General features: G+C 34.1%; 1 protein-coding gene across 6 annotated transcripts in view; it reads right to left on the reverse strand.

The window, feature by feature from the left end:
- Window positions 1-11,186, reverse strand: part of LOC119606046 (serine-rich adhesin for platelets) — a 101,227-nt gene that overhangs the window by 71,266 nt on the left and 18,775 nt on the right. For 2 of the 6 annotated variants that reach the window (XM_037959414.1, XM_037959415.1), the window contains one exon: window positions 1,942-3,943. The gene's annotated coding sequence lies outside the window, so the exon portion shown is untranslated. Of the gene's footprint in view, window positions 1-1,941; window positions 3,944-8,111; window positions 9,050-11,186 lie in introns of those variants that run through there. The other 4 variants (XM_037959419.1, XM_037959418.1, XM_037959417.1 and 1 more) reach the window with 4 other exon arrangements.

Here is an 11,186-nt window from a genome sequence, read left to right on the forward strand (position 1 = left end):
CTCACACATAGATCAATCACAGAGTTAATGCCCAGAACAGAAGTTCCCATCGGTTTTATTACGTACTCCATGAGTAATTTATTTAATATAGGTTTAAATTGTTTAAGTCGTTATATGGATAAGATCCACAAATTGTGCTACTTCTTTTGAACTATTATGTGCTAGTTTAAAAGAAGTAGATTTGACCGAACTTGTGAATACTTCAGGGAGATTTCATGTCTATTCAAAGTCTCGTTCATTTGAAGAAATTTCTGGACAGTTATTGGGAAAGACTTCAGTTAAAATAACTCATTCTTATCCGGAAGAACTTTCGTTACCACGAGCTTTTTCCCATTATCAATATAACGAGCAAAGTTTCTTAATCTATGACCCATTGAGGTCATGACTTGTACTCTAAGCACCTCAGTTGTCTCGTACATCTGAATAACTATCTCGACGGTCTTTAGGAAAAGCTTTAGTTAGTAGTTAGAATAACTCTTTCTTATGTGTAAGAACTTTCGTTACCTCGGGCTTTTTCCCATCATCAAGAAAGCGAACAAAGTTTCTTAACCTATATCCAATCGGGTAATGATTTGTACTCTAAGTACCTCAGTTAATGTTACTGAAGTTATAAGAAAGCAAAGTTTCTTAATCTATGACCCATTGGGGTCATAACTTGTGCTCTAAGCACCTCAGTTGTCTCGTAAATCTGAAGAAATTTATGGACGGTATTTAGGAAAGGCTTTAGTTAGGAATTAGAATAACTCTTTCTTATGTGTAACAACTTTCGTTACCTCGAGCTTTTTCCCATTATCAATATAACGAGCAAAGCTTCTTAATATATGTCCCATCGGGTAATGACTTGTACTCTAAGCACCTTAATTTCTCTAATTTTTCTGAAGTTAAAGTAGTGACAACCAAAGTTTTTGGTATCGTGAATTACATCGATTGTTGCAACTTTTCTTTCTCAACTTTTGAGAGAGAAAGAAATTAGCTTTAGGTTAAGAAGGGTTATGCATATTCATTAAGTTATCACATGTCCCTCATGTAAAGCCCAGTCAAAGAAGTGACTAATTCCCTTGACAAAACCTGAGTAGACTGTGAGGGTTAAGTCACGCAATTTCCCCCAGTTCGCCGTGGAACCTATCCCTAGCTATTTCAGCCTGAGATTGTGTATCTTAGGACATTGGCAAATTATATGCTCGATCGTCACTACTTCCTCCTTCTTCTTCTTCGCATAACCTGCAAGTAGTCGGGTATATTACTATCCCACTAGGCTCTAACTAAGCAATACCCCGTTAGCATTGCTTTCACAATCTTTAGACTGCGTCTCTCCAGTCCCTATAAGTATTTTCCTTCTATCTGGTAGAAAGTGTTGGAAATAACACAATTTTCTCTTGCATTACGATTACATTATCCAGTCTATATAAGTATTTTTCTTCTATCTGGTAGAAAGAGTTGGAAATAACACAATTCTCTCTTGCGTTGCGAAGTTACTCGTATTTTGTACATTTTGTTTTCTCATTCGTACAAAAACAAAGCAATGCAAAGTGCCGGTTTGATTTTGTGTGTGAGAGAAAGAAATGGTTCATATTTCTTTCTCTTTCTCTCACACACAAAAATCAAAAGTTTTCGCTGTGTGAACCGGCACAAAGTTGCTGAAATGCTTAGTTGCCAAAACAAAACTTTCTCTGTGTGAACATTAAGGCAACTTTAATAGAGAATTAAGAAAAAGTTGAGCTATAAAAGTTGCTCAATATGAACTGAGACTTGAAGTCCTTGTGGATCTAATAGGTGATTAGAAGTTAGAGTTACAAATAGTTTGTCGTATATGTATGTGATCGATGTCGTAGTTGCAATAATTCCCAACTTCCTTAAACACTTCCGACTTATTTTCAAAATAGCTTAACTTAGAATTTAAAGATTTTTAATAAAGATTTAATAATTAATGTTAATACTTACAACGCAAGCCTTAACAGACTTCCAAAGGTTTTTTACAAAGTCTTCAATCTTGCTGGTTTTTTATTGAGACAAAATAACTTTTTTTCCTGTTACGTTGCAGAGCTTTTCTTCTTTACACGATCTGCTCAAATTTGTTTTTTGTTTTTAACTTGAAGGCGAAGAAAAACACGTTTAAAATTACGAAAATAAAACCGTTACTTTAACACACTTAATTCTCTAAAAGATCTCCTTTTGTACTCCTTTTAACATCGACGATATAGTCCCTCTTTTTGCACACGTTTCTGATTATTTTCGGAATAAACCCTTTTGACACACGTTAACCCTTTAAGGATGATATTTAAGGCGTGGTTTGATTTGTTATAAAAGTTGTTGTTGTTTTATTTTACGTTATAACAATTATAGAGTCACATTTTTTTGGGGGGAATTTTTAACTGTTTTAAATCTTAAAGAATTGTTTTAAATTTTGAGGATTATTTTTAAAATTTTAACACTTTTTTTTTGGGATTTTTATATAGAAGTTTTTTTTAGAAGAAGTTTTAGGGTTTTTTGTTGTTGTAAATTTTATATAATTTATTTAACTTTAATTTTTTTCTTAACTTTATACTGGCGATTACGCTGATCTATGGCAAAATCATATCGCGATCTCTGCACATTTTCGCTAATTAAATAATAATTATAATTGCTGAATAGGCCAAAAACGTTTAACGAATACGTTTTGCCGAACTTAAGAGAACGCTCGCTATAAGAAATAACGCTTAAAAGTGACGTTTAAGCGTTTTATGTTTAAAAAGGCGATAGTTATTCTAGTTAAACTTAACTGTTAGCAGTTAGCAGATGATTGTATAAAGGGAGTGTTGATTTTTAGTTTAAGGCTGATGTTTGTTGTTGTAATGAATTTCGTTATAAATAACGCATATGTTAGCTTAAGCTTTAGTTAATTATTTGTTGTTGTTAACTCTCTAGCGTAGGTGTAGTTTATGGTTATTAGTTGACCGTTTTAGGACAGGATAACTGGCGTTTTATATCTAGTTAATGAAAGTGATAGTTGATGGCTGAGTAGTAGTAAGTGTAACGTATGATATGACAAGCTTAATAGAGAAAATATAAAGAAACTATTATTATTCGTATACTATTTAGTTTTTAGCTTTTAAACTTTTACAGCTCTAATTCTCGCTCTCTCTCTTTCTCTGTCGTTCTCTTGCCTATAGATGTTTATTCACGTTCTCTTACTTTCTTTCTTTCGCTCTCTCTCGTCCACCACTAGTTATGGCTTTTATTTCCAGCCCTTTTACCGTTACTTTTGCTTTATTTACCGTTAGTTACTCACATTTACTTCTTTACTTATTTTTCTTTTCCGCTAAAGTTGTTTAGATATATAGCATACTTTTAGGCTTATAAATAATATTTTTTTGTTATGTGTTTTTCTTATTATAATTAAATTAACAATTTAACGTTGCTTCCCGTATTTTTATTTTTATAAATATTTGCGAGCCTTAAGGTCTTTATTTTGTTGAAAATTTTTGTACCCGTTTTTTTGTAAAATTTTTATATTTCCACAATTTACGGTTGTTTTAAAAAGTGTGTCGACACCAATCTGTATCTCAACATGGATTTGTTTTCGTAAAGTTTGTGTTTAAAGGGTGTTTTTTAGTTTAAAACAATTTGTTAACAACTAATTTTTATAGTTTTTTCTTTTATTATAAAAGCCATTTAAATGGGGGGTTTTGTTTTATATATAAATTTAATTAATTTTCTTTTGGTTTTGTTTTTAATTAAACTTTTTTAAAAAATATAATTTTTCTTTTAAAACATTTTGTTTATTTTATTTGTTTAAGAATTTATTTTGAGTTTGTTTTTTATTATTTATTTAGTTTCTGGTTTTTATCTTTTGCTGCTTTTCTTTTGTATTTATATTTAAATTGTCATTTGTTGTATTTTATTCAGCTTTTTTTCTTCACCACCAAACGCTTTATTTAGTTGGTCTGATAAAAGTTTTCTGTTGCTATAAAAAGAAGAGAGTGAGTAAGGTCGGTTTACAATAAAAACAATAGTCATAGAAGGCAAAAACAACAAATATGTTATAAAATTAATAATAATGAAGAAGAGTAAAAGCATACAGGGTTGGAAAACTATGTACTTAATATGTCATGGCAAATGTAGTTGAAAATATGAAAATATTCATTGTATTAATGAATTAAACGCAAGTGCAAACTTGCAAACAAATCCAGATAAAAAGCTTTAGGAATATGGAGTAATAACAAAAAGGCAGCTTAAAAAGTTTTAAAATGCGAAAAAGCTCTACATGAACAGCGTCTTTGTTCTAAGCTTCTTACTAATCCTAGGACACCACCGTCCCATTGTGCTCCATATAAGCAGGTGGCCATTTACGTATATGGAAATTCCGGTTCAGTAAACGTGCACTTTGCTCAAATACTTGAGCTATCTAATCTCTGGCCATTGCTGCACCGTTGCTTAACTTTCGAGATGCAAAAACATCACTTCCGTTTACAACCAGGCAGATGGGATGACTTCTACTGAGTCGGCAACAGCACCTAGAGACGTAACCGATACACCGAAGTACGAATTCATCAAATATGCTGAGACTTTGTTCTTACAGTGATACACTGTGGAAAATCTGGTATGAACAGAGTTTACTCTTAACATACCTGGACAAGGAAGGAAAATTCAATGGTATCACTTGTATAAGATACCTTTCGTCTAACACCATTCAAGCCTGCACACTTCCCATTTATCCGACACACTCATAAGAGAACAATATACGACGGACTCACACTAGATATAAGGGCGGATGAGATCCGTATACCCCTACATTCATCTTGTATCGTATACAGCTTAATCCCACAGTCACTCCTCTGTGGGGTATCTGTTGTCATTCGGCAACAGCACCGAACTTATCCCGAAATATAGATTTCACTGTGCATCAGTATTTTAACCGCAACTTACTCTTCAAGCGAATTTGGGTTTAAACCACAGCCACTACGTGGATCCCGAAGGAACCTCAACCAACTGACCAGACAGGACATAGTTCTGCGGGCAACTGGCCACCCATAGTACCAGCTTATGGGGTCAGAATCATACCTAGGACTAGCCGAGGAGTTAAGTGTAGGTCTTTTGGTCGTTCGTTATAAAGTGTAGAGCTTGAAAGGGGTACCAAGAACTATGCCATTAAAAGAATTTTGGTTGACCTCAACATAAAGTATCTTGGACTAAATGACACTGGTCTCTTGATAAAGCAAAACCTTTTAGCCAAATTATTCGCAAGTAATTTTTTTTTATCGGAAAGAAAATCAACAACTGCCCGAGCTCGAAAGGTTATCCGTGACTATCCTTAGCATTATATACCATGCCGGTGAATTTCTTGCACATTGGAAGAAATGCTAATTCTTAAAACGCCATTTCCTAAAAAAGCAGAGGTTAATAATCCTAATCATTAGCACCCATTTGTAATATGTTCAGCCCTTTCCAAAGCCATGAAAAGTATGTTAAATTTCCATCTAGTCACATATTTAGAGTCCAATAATTTACTTAGCAACCGTCAGATCTACGGAAAATCTTCCGCTACGAAAGACCTTTTATCGCAAGGTTCTTTCACCACTTTGGTGAAAATAAAAATGATGGATCGGAATATTTTCAAGACATTCGATAGAGTGTGGCATGGTGCACTTCTATCAAAACTAATGGCAGTTGGTGTAGGATAGGTTGTTATAGATGGGATTTCATCAAACAAGTTCAAGATAATATCAGGAGCATTACAAGGCTTCGTTCATTTCCCAACTAACAGAGTAGATTTCAACGCCTGTAAAACTCAGTGCTGACCCTTAACTCATAAACGAACGGAACATCAGTGATGTTCTGAACATGACAATACATTGCAATGTCCACCGAACACATTTGTCATGTGCCGAAAGAAGCATTCTAGTACCTCGAAATCTCATAGGCTGGTCGGGGCTTCGAAGCCTATTTTGGAGAGGGTGAAGGTTCGTATTGGTAAGAGAAGGCTATTTAACTCTATTGATTCACTAGATCATCTTCACAATGTAGTGACTATATACATTTTCAACTTGACTATTGACTATTCTATGAACTGATCTATTGACTAGTTTATGAATTTCTCTATTAACTAATTTATGGACTAGCTTATGATTAGATCTTTTGATAAGTTTATTGACTAGTTTATTGAATTATTCATGAAATATGGAACAGTGTATACTTGATGAACTGGTCTATCGTCTAGTCCATCGACAAGTCTACATTAGATTCCTATAGCACTTGGTTAGGATTAAAAAATTAACTGTTTTTCTGACAAGCACCGTAATAACTACTATTAACAATCTCATTTGCTATCTGTTTAAATTAATAGGTAAGTTTAACCTTAGAATATCATATGGACTCCGAAATACAGCAGATATCTTCATTGGACCATCTCAGTTAAGCTTCATGTTGCAATCTGCACAAGTGACACCTCTAAAGGTGTCGATTTCTTCAACCAAAATCATCGCACCGGTCTTGGCTAATGAAATACAGCAGATGTCTTCATTGGACCATCTCAGTTAAGCTTCATGTTGCAATCTGCACAAGTGACACCTCTAAAGGTGTCGATTTCTTCAACCCCAATCATCGCACCGGTCTTGGCTAATTTTCACACATACCCTCACTCTGTGATCGAGAAATATGGTAGAAGTATGGTTGCTATCGATATATTCATCAAATTGCTATCGGTATGTTATCAATTTAACAAGTTTGCAGCACGGTTATTATTAGATATTTGGGCCTGAAGAAGGCTACAATAGTTCCATAATCTAAAAGTGGATTTAATCCAAACCCATGACTGGTGAACTAATTGATTTCCCAAGAGGAAATGACTTTTCTAAAATATAAAACTTTTAACAAGATTGTGCAGTCTTTTTAAAAAGGCAGATATATTAAAAAAGGAGGTATAGGATTGTAAAAGAACCTCCGTCGTTTGCTCTTCCATATGGGTACCAAGACATTCGGGAGTAATCTGCGACAAAATAGTTAAACCAAATGAATGAAAATCCATTTGAAGAAACGAATTAAAATTATGGGCGTTATAATCCTATACGGTCGCTAGGAATAATAAAACAGTGGGTAGATCCACAAAGATCTTATGGGGTAATCTCATGAGAAGGAGAAAAGCCTCTTCAAATTAAGCAAGCCCGAAGGTACGTATTCGAAGTGTATACACAGGATTACAGGCACAACAATTGTATGAAATGAGTCCGACGAATCAAGGAGAGCGGAAAGGAGAGTGAAACTCTGAAACCAACTCACAGGATTACAGGCACAACAATTGTACGGAATGAGTTAGACGAATCGAGAGCATGTGGAAAGAAGAGTGAAACTCTGGAAACAACTCACAGGATTACAGGCACAACGATTGTACGAAATGAGCCAGACGAATCGAGAGCATGTGGGAAACATAGTAAAACTCTGGAACATATACTTTGTCGTTGCCAGCCTTTCATCATATTAGATGCAAATGTCTTGCAAACGATGTTAATTCAGATACTACAGATCCCTCAGGAATACTGAATGCAAAATTCTAAGGATCGAAGTCCACGAAACTGATTTTCTGAACATCGGACAATAGTACTTCCATAGAGCACTATATAAGGTCTTTTCCTCCAACATTTTCAATGAGAAAGCTGCGCACAGCAGACCCGACAGTAGCCTAGTTGTATTTCTTGGGATCTCATGTAGTATACAACCTTCTTTCAACCTAACCTAACTGGTCTACACCCTATTATAAAGAACATTGATAAATATGGAATTTGTAGTTATGCAACTTCTAACACTCTGTCCCGTTTTTTAACAAAAATATAATTTTTCGCAAATTTACCCGAGTTGACTTAATATAAGGTCAACAACTATGTCCCAGTTCACACAGGGAAACTTTTGATTTTGTGTGTGAGAGAAAATATGAACCATCTGGTTCTCCCACACACAAAATCAAATGTTTCCCTGTGTGAACCGGCACTATGTAATATTTCGCCGATTGCACTCTGTCAAAGAACTTTTTTCGCAATAAAAAATTGTCAATTTTCCATCCCTGTCTGCAATATTATTTTAATATCTCATACAACAAAAATACGTTGTCAAAACAACAATCTGAAGAAAAATATACATACAACTCTTTTTTATACACCCCACACTATGGTTTTCAGTTGTTGTAAATTACGATGATGATGATGAAAAATCGGTAAAATTCACTCGTTTTTTCTTATTTTGTCACCGTCGTTTTACACAAAAAAATTTTTGAACAAAATATAAAATAAAACAAAATACTGACAAACACTCACAAAAACACACGCACACAAACACAAAATTTATGAACGACCAAGTAAGTCGTGGTTTTTCGTAAGGTTAAATCGTAAATCAATAAATAAATATTTCGTTTTGTTTTTTTTTTTTTTTTCAAACAGCTTTTCGTTTTTGGTAACACAATTTCCCAATTTATGCTTTTGTTTTACACTAATTATAAACTTGTTTTTTTTTAATAAATTTAATAAGATTTAATTTTTAAAGAAATTTCTTTCTAGTCACTCTCTAGTTTGAAGGCGAGACTATAAATAAATCTTCGCCTTAAATTATTTGCTTTAATTTAATTTGTTTCTTTAGATTTTTTTTCTTTTTGTTGTAATTTTTTTTTTCTTTTATTTAATTATTTTTTTTTTTTTTGTTTGCTTTTTGAGATTTTTTTTTTGCTTTTGCTATTCGCTAAATAAATTTTTAACCGTTAACACTCGTTTAGTCGCTTGTTACGTTATAGAATCACGATTTGTATCTGAATTGTAATGTTTAAGTTTGAAACAATTTTTGTGCCTCTTGCTCTTTGTTATAGTGTTGCTGTTGTTGTTGTTGTTGTAGATGACAACATGTTGTTCTCTTTTTCAATTTGTAATTACTCACGTTTCTCTCACGTTTTTTTGTTTTATTTTGTGCTTTAAACACGAACGAAATATCGCATTCCATAAATGTAGTCACCATTTACACTCACAGAGATTTAAATAAGGGCAATCTTTAGTCCATTATATAGAATTGCGTTTTAGTAAACATTTATTGAAGAAGAAGTCACGTACGGAACTAATGCTCCTACACAGAGGGAAAAGAAAATATACACGCCTGGTACCAAATTGACACCAAGGAGTTTATAGTTTTGCACTAACATCCGTTGTCAAAGTACGACTACATTATGTAATATTGGCCAAGCAACGTTACCGCTTTGTCACACTGGCTTTATAAAAGTGTGATTCATCTTTCTTAAGTATAAGTGGGACCTTGAGTACTACCATCCAGCAAGGCTCTGGAAACTTTGCTGAATATCACCCCAATTGAAACATATAAAGAAGGATAAGGGATATGTTTAAACTGTACATATCGGAGTGGACCGATAACATACTAAAGGAGGAATTTGTCGGGAACTTTGAGGCACTCAGATAGAATATCTTGGTCAAGCGGAACATTAGAGAAAATATCCGTAGCAATCTGTTGGTACAGAATGGATCAAACTGGGAGTCAACAAGGTCCTGAGAATCCAAATTGAAAACCCAGAAACCGAAATACCTAATTATAACGCTTACGCAGTAACGTAACCTATTCAGAACTAAAGCAACTTGAGACGAATGAAAACCGTTCGACGAAACGAGGGCCACGAGGGAATAATGAAACGATTGTCAGAACCCCAAAGATCCTATAGGTAAACCCTAACGAGCCTCCTTAGAATGAGTAAGTCAGAGTCTAGTATGATAGTACTTATTCTGAATAGATAAATGGAATCAGAATGATTAAGTCCGAATGTAGTATGATAGTACGTATTCCGAATATATACATAAAATCACGGGCACAACTATACAAACTTGAAGAAACAGATTCAGTCGAATGTGGACCATGCGGGCAGGATAGTGATCATGAAAAGATTTCATTCAAAATATTACATCTCTGCTTCCAGGAAACTGAGTTTCCGAATATTGGACGAGATATAGATGTTTTCCCCAAAAATTTGTCATTTTAAGAAGCGCACAACAGGAACAAGAGTAGCATAGGTGTATTTCTTCGGATCTAACCTAAATCAATACGAGATATATCAGTTTTACCCACAAAATTTTTCATTTAAAGATGCGCACAACAGGAACAAGAGCAACATAGGTATATATCTTCGGATCTAACCTAAATAAGTAGTTTCTAAATATTAGGTGTATAACTGAAAAATACGCGATTTTGTACATTTTCGGCGTACATCTTTCTGTAAACATTTTGGAGTGAAGCGTATTTCAGTGCGAGTATTTTTCCATTATTCAAAGTCTGATCTAAAGTCCGGGAAATTTTAGGAGCAACTTTAAAAGACCTTCCTTTTCATAGATTTCTTTATATCAATATCATATGACTCAAAGAATACGGAAGCTATACTCCATGTCCGCTTATACAAATTGACAGGGTTTCTTTAAAACTCCCGGGTCAATATAGTATTTTATAGACTGAAATATCTGCAATGGAGCAAATATGGTGATAGCTAACCTAAGAGCTATTAAACGTTTTTATGCGAGTCACAATCATGTTTTCAAATACTGGAATAGGGAAACACTCGGAACTGGAAATTTACTATATAATAGACTCACCTTGGTATTATTTCAATCTGAGTGGTATAGAGTGCTAGTGTTGTCGGGACTATAAACTGAAGCGGGAGTCGGTTACCCGCAGGATTATTGTTTTCGTTCCCTTGGGAGGGGGCGTGGTGGAAACCCAAATTACGAAAGATAATGTTGGTTAAAAAACTGATTCACGTTTTTGGGATAAATTTGATGCTTTTGCCGAGATCTCTTAGCAGATGGCAATGCGATTATTGGGATTATGTTGATATCAAAATAATATGATACAAATGTTGTGGCCACGTTCATCCTCATGAGAAAATGTGTTGCTTGAGTTCTCTCTTGAATTTGTTAGATAAAAGAGTTGTGGCATGGGAGGGAGGGATGTATCCCTTCTTTCTTTCATTCCTATAACTTATTTATTTGGATAATAACAAAAGAGTGTTAATTATGCAGGTCCATTTATTCACAAGATAAGAAGTTTTGATTTCTATAATGATCCAAGTATTTTGAATAGAGCAAAGAGGCAGACAATCCATATTAGGAATTAACGAACAGTAAAAATGTCTTTTCTAGAATAAATCTAAATATTATATTACGTGCGTTTTAATAAAATTC

Source organism: Lucilia sericata, unplaced genomic scaffold, assembly GCF_015586225.1.
Source record: "Lucilia sericata isolate MDLA Ls3-8-SP2 unplaced genomic scaffold, ASM1558622v1 Contig000547F_arrow, whole genome shotgun sequence".
NCBI classification, from domain to species: Eukaryota; Metazoa; Arthropoda; class Insecta; order Diptera; family Calliphoridae; genus Lucilia; species Lucilia sericata.